Here is a 12685-nt window from a genome sequence, read left to right as displayed (position 1 = left end):
TGCCTATCACAGGCATTCAGAATACTCAGAACTGAGCAAAGCTGCCAGGAGAATGACAAAATAAAGACATATGGCAACAACATATAATATTTTATTCCTTAGTAAGTTACTACTGATTTTGAAACTTGAACAATAGGATGTGTGCTGCCTTTTGTCATCCCCTCTTCTCTTCAGCTTCTGCCTGCCTACATATTTCAATGAAGCTGCAAAGTGAAAAAGGTAATGACAGACCAAACAGGAAGGGGTGGTCCCCCCTACCCTGAGAAATGTTAACATAGAAACATTTGCCTCAGCATGATTTATTTTAGGAAACAAGCACAAGCAACAAGTATTTTTCTAATAAAAAGAATTCACTGATAAACACGGAAGGTTCATTTTCATTCCAGATGGCTCATATTTCAGCTAATTTGTTTCAGTTAATTAGGCAACATTGCTAAATTCAGTGCACACAGGGGTTTCACACAGCAGTGATGCAGAGCTAACAAATCAGCAACTCTGAGCAGGTAGAGGGGATCTCATGGCCAGTACATTAAAAATAGCTTTTAACCCCATACCATAAGATTTCCCTAGCAGGGGACCCTTACATTTACACGACAGAAGTTAAGACACTGATACATTGCACGTATTTTGCCTCCCAGAGATGATCCCACCAGTGTCAGTGACAAAACACATGGGGGGGGGGGGGGGGGGGGGAGCCTCCTTTCACATCCCATCCTCCCTGCTTGGTGAAGTGCAGATACTGACTCCCTGGTTCCACCTGCTTCTCTATTTCTATCAGCAAAGCTTCCCTTCCAGGTACCACAGTTTGCTCCAAACAGTATATTTACCAGCTCTACAAGCAACCAAGTTCCCCAGATTTTGGCATATATCTTGTAGACTTTTTTCTAAATTAGCTGCTTCTCAAACCACTCAGTTTGGAGACCAGGGAGTCTGTAGCCATGTCATAGTGGCTGTAAAGGGAGCTGGTTTTGTCCTCCCAGAGTGAAAAGGTGAATGCTCCAAGGTGTTTCCATTTCTGCTTCAGGATATACAAAACTATAGAAAGCACCTCAATTAATTATTAACGTTTTACCCCTCTTTGGCAATAGGTGTGCTTATGAATTAATTTAGATCCCTACCTGCATCAAAGCTCAGAAATGCAGCTGGGCATAATGAGGGCAGTTTGTTTGCTGTGGAGCTAACATATTAAATGTCAAACTAATGTATTCTAAGGTCAGTGTATATTATAGCAGAAAACATCATCGTTGATGAGCATGATGCACTACCAACTCCAAGTTATAAATTTCTAAAACATATGGCTATGTTTAGAAGCATACACTTTGATTAAGAGCACGATTATCACAAATAAAACCTCACATTAATGAGACCATTGCCTATTAAGTTCTTATGTTAAGAAGTAAAGCACATTCTTATATTAGCATACACATTTTGTGTTTAAGCTCTTGAGGCCAAGGAGACTTATTTATAAAGTCTCTCCCAGTTCCAACAAATTATGCATGAATTTTAATCAGTTAGCAAATGAACAAGTAATTGTTCCGCAGCATTATTAATATTCTTCATAATACAATATACAATCAGAACCAGAGGTGAGGTGCAACCAGAAATCCCAAAAGTACACTAAGTATCAACTGAAGCATGCAATCCCAATATACCAGGATAAACTTTTCTGATGTTACCCAATTAGCTTTCTATTAATTATTCCCATTCATTATTCTATAACCACATCTCCAATTATAATTTGAAATCATAATTTCCTTTTGTATATACAGCAACCTAAAACTTTTACAGTTTAAAAATTGCCACTGATAACTAAAAAATGTAGAACAAAGGCATTATTAATGTTTTGGTTGCCATTCTCATAGAAAATATCACACATATCAACAATACTTTTCTTTCAGTGAGTTTTAAAACACAATTTACGTCCTTCAAGGAAGTATATGTTGCTGTTTTGTTTTCTTTTTTTACCCCAGCAGTCTGGGTCCACCTGTAGCAAATAATCCAGTTTCAGAGTGCCCTTAGAAGACAGCCTGCCAAAAATGAAAAACCCCTTATATGAGGCATGAAAAATAAAAGGAGATGCATGAAAAAGTACCCTAAAGAAAATCACCCTCTTAAGAAGTTTGATCTGGCTTATAATCAACACAAAAAACTCAGCCTCAGCCAAGCCAGGTGATGGCTTGGGTGTTCAGAGCCTGGATTAAAGGAAGAACTGCAGGAAGCTGAGGTTCACCAGGTACCCACCAAAGCAGCTTCCCTCCTGCCTGGCCTTGTCAATGCACTCCAATGCAGGTGGCCCCTACTCAGATGCATTTTTTGGCTTCCAGTCACCTAGACCCAAAGCCAGGTGAGGCAGCACAGTGATGTCCCTCCACCTTCTCCCTGTCCTGATCATTGCAACCGAACTGGAGAGCTGTGTCCTTTATTTCTGCCAAAAAAGGACCCACCTTCCTCAATGATTATGAGGAGATTTGGCAGAGGCACACAGCTATCCTACTCCTAGCTATCAATTTCTCTTGAGCTCAGTTCCCCTTTTCTTAGCCATGAACTCTCTGTGTAAAGGCATAAGGTTCTAAACAATAATTTATGAAAAAATATTTCAACCCATAGGTGGTTGAATTCATCAGCAGAATCATGATTTTAATAGGTATTTAAGATAAACTAAAAAGTTTGATCAAAGACCCTGTGTGGTGAGTTTCATTTCTTCCTTTGCTAAGCACAAAATTAGCATACTATCCAATGTAACTAGTTTAATTACTGACTCATTTTCTGACTATAATTTTAGCCAGTGTATAAAGGTATTAAATCTGATGAAATCCCTTCTAGTTTTCATGACCACTAGCATCTCAGAAAGACTATATTAAAAGACCACTAAAGACTATATTAAAAGACCACTTGTACATCTGCAAGACACTAAATAAATGAAAGGGTTTTCATGCATAACATGTTGCAGTATTCGGTCAGCTCTGGTTTTGACATAAAATGCCCACAGCTAGAGGTAAAAAAAAATTAAGACTGACATTTCGTCAGTACTAAGTTCTCATTCTGCTGAGCTACTAGCAGTACATTATGCTCACATCAGTATGTATATGACATTGTATATTAAATGTAGTGTGATATTTAGGCACCAATGACTAGAATAAGCATGCAGCTTCAACCTCCTCTATCAGTCTTCCTACAGTAAAGTGGTTGTGTCATATTTTTAATATGAAACACTGTATGCAAATTACTATGCATTCACAGGCAGAAAAAAACAACCGGAAAAGGTAATTAATGTTACTAGTATAGTCACTAATATACATAACATTTCCAATATTCTCAAGTAACATATGCATACTATACTACATTGCCTTCCAATATTGAACGTTTCCTAAGTTTAAAATAAAGGAAGGTAGTTACATTTGTATCTTACTTGCAATCATATACTGCCAATAATCAGTTCAAAGAGAAAAAAAAAAATAAACCAGAATTCTACATATTGTTCCATTTTGGAACAATAAAATCTTATTTTTAGAACTTATTTACAAGAGTTGTGTTTTGGTGAGCATAACAAGCACCAAGAGACTCTTGCTGCACAGCAGAAGGGTTTGGAGAGGTGGGAAGGAGAGGGCTGGTCACCACACAGCCCAGACACTCAGGGCAGGTGCATGCCTTCATCCACTCTCATCCCACTTGTGCCTTGTACAGGACCTGCACACATTCTGTGCAGTAATGGCCTGCAAATCCCCTCCACTCACACACACACTGTGCCTTCCCTCTGGTGACAACATGCTCAGCTTGCTCTGTGAAATATCTCACACCAGCCATACACTTGCTATGCTGATGAATATTAACTGTTTAACCCAGTACACACAACAAGGGTAATCATAAAAAGCTTAATTTTTTATAAGCATAAAAAAGCATTCATTCATTATAAGAAGCCCATCATCAGCCTCACCTCCCCAGAAATTAAAGGTGATGTTTTAATTACACCACAAGCTATCAAGAAAGTAGGTCAACCAAAAGAATACAAAGTTCTCTTAAAATTTATCATAATTCAAAGAAACAAAGATATAAAGTCAGGTAAATAAAGCTAATACTGGATGTTCTAGGGAGTATAGCAAAGATGTCTCCACAAATTACTCAAGACTGACTTAGCTCCCACCTATATTAAACTCACTTCCTCTCCTAGGGAAATTTTTTTGCAAAGTTGTTTAAGCTTGTCTGCATATTTCTTACAAGTTCTCTGCTTTTCTAGTTCAATTCAGCTGAGGTTCAGTGCTTGACCCACACTGGCTATGCAAAGTTAGAGCACAATCTTTGCCACAGGAAGCCCTGTAGGACATGGGGCCCGGGTATCAGGCAATCTGAGACACCGAAGGCACAGAAGGGTAAGGGGAAAATCCTGCTTGCCCTGGACCTGTGGAGAAGCATGCCTGTCCACTGGACTCCAGATTGCACATGGAGATATCGTGGCAAAGTTGCATCAGAAGACCCATGGCATGGGAGCAGAAGGGCATAGGGAAGCAGACTGCTAATTCCTTGCAAGAGCTATACTGCTTCAGTACTCTGTGCACTGGAAGATTACATACTGCTCTAGAGATTCATGTGTTTTAAAATCTATTGAAAACCAGAGGAAGTAAAAGTATTTGTTTAAAATTTGAAGAACATGAATGACATTTAGAAGAAAAAGTTATGGCAGTCAAGTACTAGTGGGGAAACAACTTTTTTTTTGTCTTAAAAGCAGGTTAATCCAGCAGAAAAAAAAGAATTAACAAGAAGTGGTGACTGAAAAATTCAAATAGACTATTGAGTCACAAATGAAACAATGAGAATAGTAACTGAAGAACAGTAACAGTAGGAAATTCTGCATTCTTTAAATTATAATCTGGGGGGAAATAGAAGATGTTTCTCATACAGCTCCAAAGAAGTATAACTGAAAGAAATTATGAAGGTGGTGACAAAATGAATTATGAAGAGTTTGAAAATAAAAAAAACAAACAAACATGGAGACTTTGCACCCAAACACTGGGGTTTTTTAAAATTTATTTTTGCAAAAATCGTTATGTGGCATATCTTTAATAAAGACTAGAAATATTTCATTCAACTCTCCAAAATTGTAAGGAAGCAGTGCTCTGACAGGGAAGAAAAAATCAGAATTTAAGACAAATAAGTTTATTTTGGACTTGGCCTGTCTGCAAGGACACCTGGCTGTCTTCTATGCTGATAGCAGCCTGACAAGACCTGCCAGCCCTCAGCACTAACACAAGGTGTATTAACAAATGGGAGACTTTGCCAGCTAAGGGGAAAGCATTACAGAAAACAGTACTTGCCTGAAAAGAAATTATTCTGCTCAGTTAAAAAGCAGGTTAATGCAGAGGACTGAGGGATGCCAAGCTGAAAGCACAGACCTGATGAACAGCAGTGGTAACATGAACCTTAAAGTCACAGAAAGCCTCTGCAGTTTATTTTTAAATTTTCAACAGGATCTCAAGTTTTTTCCTTCTGTGCATGGCAGATTACACTCACAGCTGAGTCTGCCACTCTGTACGCTCCACCTCTAGTGAGTAGTTTGGTCCTTAGTGGTTTTGCTGCATAACACATTGAAGACAAATTAAAAAGCAAAAAAGCCTATGCTCCAAATAGTTTGTGCAACCCATTGAGGACAGTTCAGTAATGGGAGATGAGCATTCTCCTTGGCTTCTGAAAACTAGGAAATACAAAAAGACTGGGGAAAAAAACCCAAAGCCAAAAAAACTCATGGATGTGGCATATTTTCCTATTCAGAATTATTAGAAACACATTTCTTTCTAGGTCTACATTGCTCCAAGACCTCTTAACCACTAATCAGACTTCACATGGGAAGTCCAATAAACAAAATTATATCAGGACAATATTAACTACCCAATTCATAGGTGCAGGCACACCACAGCCTTAGGTGAGAAATGCTGCCATCACGGACTTAGCTCATGGGATTCTTGCCCGCACACCACATAGTGGTATTTGCTTTTCTCATCTCAGCAGCCTACCGTATTCTTGTGACAAAGAAGAACAAGTGCAAACTTATTCTCAGCCAGACATACTATACATCAGCTACATAGATTACAGCTGCCTAAAAGACACAATGCATCTGAAAAACATCAGAATAAAGGAGGATGAGCTCGACTGCTGGGCAGGGCACATTGCAGAGGCTGCAGGAAGGCACACTTTCTTAAACCATCTGCAACCCTCAAAATAACTCACCTCAGAGAAGTTTTACAATCACCTCCACTACTGCAAGACCAAATGATGCTGAGAAATTAACACAATAAAAACCCAACCACCTGCAAATCCTTTGGAGCTCTCACAAGTCATTTAATTAATAATTCCCCAAGTCATTGCTTGGCTTTTCTATTTGTTCATAAACTCGTTCACCATTTTCTCAATAAATTTATTTGGTGGGTTTTTTTTCTCTGCTTATCAAGTTTAACTCATTTTAACAGATGCTTTAGTTTTCTACATTGTTAACGATTGCACATTGTTGTTTTTTTTTTTTTTCTGATAGGAAAGTTTCTATTGTTCCAATCTTTGTATTTTGCAGGTGGGTTGGAGAAGGCACTGTACTGATGGAGAAGGCAGCAAAGACTTCTTTCATAAAAATAACTATCTTTGACATATTACACCATAGAATGACTTCTTCATGTAGAAATCAGTAGGCTTTTACAGTGATGTGTTCCATATAAAGGCCTGACTTTATTAAAAAAAAAATAAATAACACACAAAAAACACAAACAAATGAAAACAAAACCCAAAACCAAAACAAACAAACTAAACAAAACAAAAAAACCCCAAAGCCAAAACCAAACCAAACTCCAACACAATCTAAAACTAATTCCAATTTATCTCAGCTGCTGTCCTGTAACCATAAGTGATGGTGGCTGCATGGAGAAACTCACACAGCCCATGATTTACTATTCTGCTATAAAAGTTTTCCTCAAACTCGTTTTTTCTTTCCAATTCCATTTATGCTGACTTTATTTCTCTGACTTCAGAAAACCATTTCTGTGACTTTAAAATAGAATTTATCACAATGGCACAGTATTTGGCACTAGCTGCTGGTCCGGAGGTTGAGACACAAAATGTTACAAACCTACAAAATGTTACATTTTAATTAAGAGAGTTAGTTGTCTGGAACAAAAGAACTCATTCTAAAGTAATGCCTTAGTGACCAGGTGGTATCAAGTGATTTATGCAACTCTCTTCAGAGAGTGTACAAGAACATTTTCATTGTCTTTTATTACTTGTAATGGAAAAAGTGAAAGGATCAATTTTAAATAAACATTAAAAATAAATATAACATTGAAATTCAGGTAACTACCTAGAGAAACAGTCACTGGAGAAAAAAAACAGCAACAAACAGAAACGGCAAATTGAACAGTGAGTTCACAATCCTGGTTTAGGTAGGGTACTGACATAATTCAACATAATAACTCTAATTTGGGGACTGCAAACAGGAACAGTATGTCGCAAGCCCACTTCAAGCTACTGTTTTAGCTTTCAGCACCTAATATATAAAGTTTGTGTCATAGATATAACAAAGTCTGCAAGCTCATGCAGCTAAAATGTATTTAATTTAGGTGACGTGGCTGTTAGTGACCACCTAAAGTGCTGAAATAGGAATTATTTCAACAGTGAAAACTGCTAACTTCTGCATAGTGATGTTATATCCTATGCATCACTGTGGCATTTTATTCACCTTGATTTGAAACACCACCACGTTCATTTTATTATCTTCCTTTAAAATAAAGGAATAGTGTGCAGCTTTAGCATTGTCAGCAGAAACTGTAAACAAGGTTAAGAGCATGCCCAGCTTCCATGTAAACCAAAAAAAGTCCTTCTAAAAATTGAAATATGTCATCTCTCTACAATATTTATGATCAGGACACATGCCTATTTTTTGAATGATAGTAGGCTATGTTACTATAGGAATCAATTAGAAGATTATGACGCGTTTTGTCAAAAAGCTTGCATTGTGTTTAAGACATTTATGCAGCACACTCCTAGAGGAAAAATGAATAAATGTAAGAAAAAGAGGTGCCTGTAATGAGAAGACATTCAAATTTTAAATAAAAAATTTTAAGAAATCAGTCAGCATAAATGAGTCAGCTGCAGAAATGTCTTCAGCAAAGAGTTGATCACAATTACTTCATTATCCACATGTATCAGTAATGCCCTTGAGATCTCAGTGTTGAGATTACTGCTGGAAAGAAATATTTTATCTGCTTCATTGTAGGAACCAGCAGGTTGAGAACAAAATTGAATGCCTTCCTCAAAATTGGTACCTCCCAAGAAAGAATTACTCTCAACTCTACAAGGCTTTGCAATTTGACAGTACTGGTATTGCCTGCACATCCACATGCTGTCAATGGTGAGAAGGAATAAAACTTGAGATTACAGAAAGAACGCTGGAAGAAGAACAAAATACTGTTTTAGGGACTCCAAAATTTTGTTTTACATGGTGATGCAATGTGTGATGGGAATATATTTATTTTCTAAGTACATGGATTATTTTAACTTTTGTTTAATTTTAAGTCTGAACTGGTCCAGTAAAATGAGATTGTGAAGATTTTTGCATTATTCTTGTATCTGTTGATGCTGTAGTCATGCTCACACACTCAGTTTAACGCCTAAACAACCCGAATATAGAAACTTTGTGATGGACAAAAGTTACAGTGACATATTTATAATCAAACTCAAAAAGTTCAAACATCTGCAACAAAACCAGAGCATTTCAATAGAATTCAGTGAAACAAAAATAAATAAATAAATAGACAGATAGATAGATAGATAGATAGATAGATAAAAATAAAAAGAGAGGAAAAAAAAAAAAGAACTAACACAGATTTACACCTCACGAGCTCTACCTATCTATAAAACTTGAAAGTTAAAAAAGTTCACCCAGACAGCATTTCTCTGTCCTGGAATTCTCCTGTATGACTTGTTTTGGAAGTCACATTATAACCTGCCAGCACTTACACAAAATTTTATCACCAGCTCTCCTGCATGCCTTTTAAATGGCAGAGAGAAAATGCGTCATGTGCTGTAGGGATAGTAGCATCGTGAGACAGGTTTTAAAATTGTATCATGCTCTATAAATGCAATGAGCTGTACACGTCCTTGTACCAGAAGGGTACTGAACTCTTAAGTACCTGCAGATGAGAGGAACAGCTGGCATGGCTTTGGCTTCCCAGCATTTACAGTTGTATTTAATAGCAATTACAGAAATTTAAGTGTGTAAGAGGTGAGACTGAACCCAAACCATGGGTTAAATCATTGATGCACAGAGAGAGATGAGGGGAAGGAAGTAAAGGGAGGATCACACAATTCTTATTAAAGCAAGATCTTACAAAGGCACAGGGGGCAGAGATGAATAGAAAACCCTCCCCTTAAGACTTACAAGGCATTCTGCAAAGTTCTTTCTCAGATATCCCATTTCAAGGATGGTAAAAGTTTTCTGTCAGCACTTGAATTCTACCATCAGATAAAAAATTGATACAAGGTAATATAAGGGTTACACATTAATGATTATGTAGAGAGATTTTGTGTGTGCTCAGCCTATGCAAATATATGGGGAGATATGACAGTATTCATCACCACTTTTGAGCAAACTTATTTTTGAGGTGCTGTTTTCTTGCTCAAATCCCTCTCTTTCTATTCATAATCTTTTCTAAGACACATATAGATGTTCCCACCAGCAATGTCTTCACATTTCTTATTACAGCATGTCCAAATATTTCTTGCCAAAAATGCCAGAAGGCAGCCCACTGGAATGACAGAGAAGGGGACTAATTTTAGGAGGCACTGAGACACTTCCCTTAATCTATGCAGAGAACCAACAGAAACCAAAATGGTTTTTACACCACAGTTTTACATCATAGATGTGAAATACACATCATCTAACACACAGCTCAGAGGGCAACCCTACTCCTCCACTTCCCACCATCAGTACTGCTTGCAGTCACTCCTCTACACTCCATTCACAGCAGTTTAGGTTTAAAACAGATCTTGCAGGCGTGTACATGGAAGTTCCCTGCTTTCCTCGGTCCCTACAGCAACTCCCAGTGGTTTCAGACAAAAGCCAGTGTCAGCAGAGAAATGGAAGCACAAGCTCAGGGTCTTGAGTGTGGGGAAAAGGGAAGGCAAGGATTGAGACTACCTTTTAAGAAGGTGCTGGCTACTACATCTGCTTTTACCATGAAAGCCAGCCTCAGAAATGGGCAGGGGGATAGAGGCAGTCAAAAGTAACCACCATCCTTGCCACAGCACCTGGATAGATGTTAAGGAATACCTATGAAATGAGGGTAACAAAGCAGCTGCCATCCACTCCATTGCCAGTTGGATTCTGAGTGTGATGAAAAATCTGAAAGAAATTTCTAGAAGAACAAAGCAGAACAGAAAACTCCACTAGTTCTGCATGCTAATAAGGTCTTTATGAGATATTATGATTTTATGTGAGTTGATTAAAGCCTGTTATCTTTGTTTTGTTGCAAAAAAGGTCCAAAGTATCAGTATGAATCTGGAATAGAAACTCCCCGAGTACAGTAAAAGAGTCTAAATTTTGCATCTTATTTCAACTGACACAAATATTTAATAAAAAAAAAATCTTTTTTTGCCCTCTTATTTTAACCATTCTAGGTTATCTTATCAATTTTTTTATGAGATACGTAACAAGAATACATAGCTCCATATGCTGCTGCTGCATGTTTTATATCTTGAATATTATACTAACCAACATCTACTTAAGCTGGGCTGGTACACTGAAAGTTCTGGAACCAGTCTTGTGTATTCACGTAAGAAAAGCAAACAAAATCAACAACTCTACAGAAATAACGAGAGCAGAAATTATTAGGGTAGAAATTGTACAGTACGGCTTTTCTCTCCAAATACAAGATCCACTGGTAATAATACAGTTTATAATAATACGCACCATTGTGGAAATTGCTACCTTCAAATATTGCACAAGGAACCTGTGTTGTTTACTACATTTTGATGGCCTGTGCATAACAGGCATTTTGTCAAAGGCTGGGTTTTTGTTAGTTTTGCACGTTGAACCAAGCACCTAAGAGCACATTAGAAAAGATTTGGAGACAAAAATAAATCAGTTGTCATCATGTTATCAGTTAGACAGGAGCAATACCTTAAAGGAGACCTTACATTTTGCATAAGTGTTGGTAACTAAAGCAGGCCATCATGGGGAAAAAAACTTTTGTAATTTTACCAGCAAGCTCTCTTGGCCCCAGTATCCAAAGCTGGGAGTACTTTTTCAAAAATTTTAAATACTGTTTTTGATGAAGACAAGGAAAGTCATGATTCTTCCTGCTGAATTCCAAAGTTCTGCCTCAAACTTTTAATGTGTGACTGTTCTTTGAAGAATCAAAGAACATTTATTTGCTTTTAAATAACAGCAAGTACCAGGAAACTTCTCTCACAGGACTTGCAATCCCTCTGAGAAATGTGAGTTTGGGACATAAAAAAACCAGTTTTTGTCAACTCAGTCAGAGGACTGGTGAAGCTGCCCCACTGAATTCTATTTAGGCTTTTACCTCTCAATACACATAATCTTCCCTGTTCTCAAGAAAGCCTTCACTTATTATTCCTCCCCAACCTGTAATGGGAAAGGCAAGCCAGACTCACAGAAACGTTCAGAATAGATGAACAGAACTTTTTTTTTCCAAGCATAAGAAGCCACAACACAGCATTTTGACATTAAAAAAAAATCCCCTAAACCTTCTCCTTTTCACTTAGCATAGTGTTTTTCTTTCCAAAATTCACTAGAGTTTCACTCAAAGAAGTTCTTCGGCACTGTACTGAGAAGTCAGTGATCAGCAAGGTTTGTATCTCTGAGTTCTCCCCACTTGGCACACCCTCTTTTCCCAACTTCTGAGGCATATTCTCAGGGTGCAAATACTTCTCCTTAGTACCTGCATTCAGCCAGTGAAAATTCAGAGAATAGGCAATCCTGAGCATGAAGCCAATTATGGCTTTTTTCCAGTGTTCAGATAATCCCTTTCTCAGGGCCACACAAGTACAGGAAACCTATTTTATAGTTAACTTTGATTACACTCAAGAATATAGAGGTACCACAAACCAATCTCATGCACACATATTTTATACCTAAGTGCAGTGACTTATAAATTGAAAACAGAATAACTCCACATACACACACAAAAGACAAATCTTTCTCCTTTGGAAAGAAGTGGGCTAGAGAGGCTGAGGTTGGGGTTGCATTATTTTATGGGGAAGAAAGGGTGGGTGTGTATGTGCGTAGCAAAACAATAAAATGACAAGGTTAAGATAAAAAACTTCATCCAAAATTCAGAAAATAGCTGCAAGAAAAAAACTTTTACTTTAATATTTTCAAAATGATATTTTGATTTTTCAGCCTAGTTGCATGTGAGGCACTCGATAATAAAAAGGGGCATTCAGAACAAAATTCAGGATTATACAGAAGACACTTAAACTCTCAGCATAAGGACGTTCCACATCCATTCCTCTTGTCTGACTGGAGTGAGAATTTGTGCAGAGACTCACCATTTCCAAGGACAGCACCTTACCTGAAAGGTTCAGAGATTCTCAGAGGAGTCTCTACAACCCTCCTTTTGAGGCTGAACCATTTTCCTAAACATTCACTAAGTCATATGTCTACCCACAATGCCAGTAAGAAAACGTG

At 37.6% G+C, this 12685-nt stretch overlaps 1 protein-coding gene across 5 annotated transcripts in view; it reads right to left on the bottom strand.

Annotated features, from left to right (window-relative positions):
* PTPRK (protein tyrosine phosphatase receptor type K) overlaps positions 1-12685 on the bottom strand; it is a 381996-nt gene that overhangs the window by 164949 nt on the left and 204362 nt on the right. The window lies entirely within an intron of this gene.

This window comes from Chamaea fasciata, unplaced genomic scaffold (assembly GCF_029207755.1).
Source record: "Chamaea fasciata isolate MVZ Bird 193981 ecotype frontalis unplaced genomic scaffold, bChaFas1.0.hap1 SCAF_3, whole genome shotgun sequence".
Taxonomy (NCBI): Eukaryota; Metazoa; Chordata; class Aves; order Passeriformes; family Sylviidae; genus Chamaea; species Chamaea fasciata.
The sequence above is the reverse complement of the archived record's forward strand: the minus strand, read 5'-3'. Positions and strand labels throughout refer to the sequence as shown.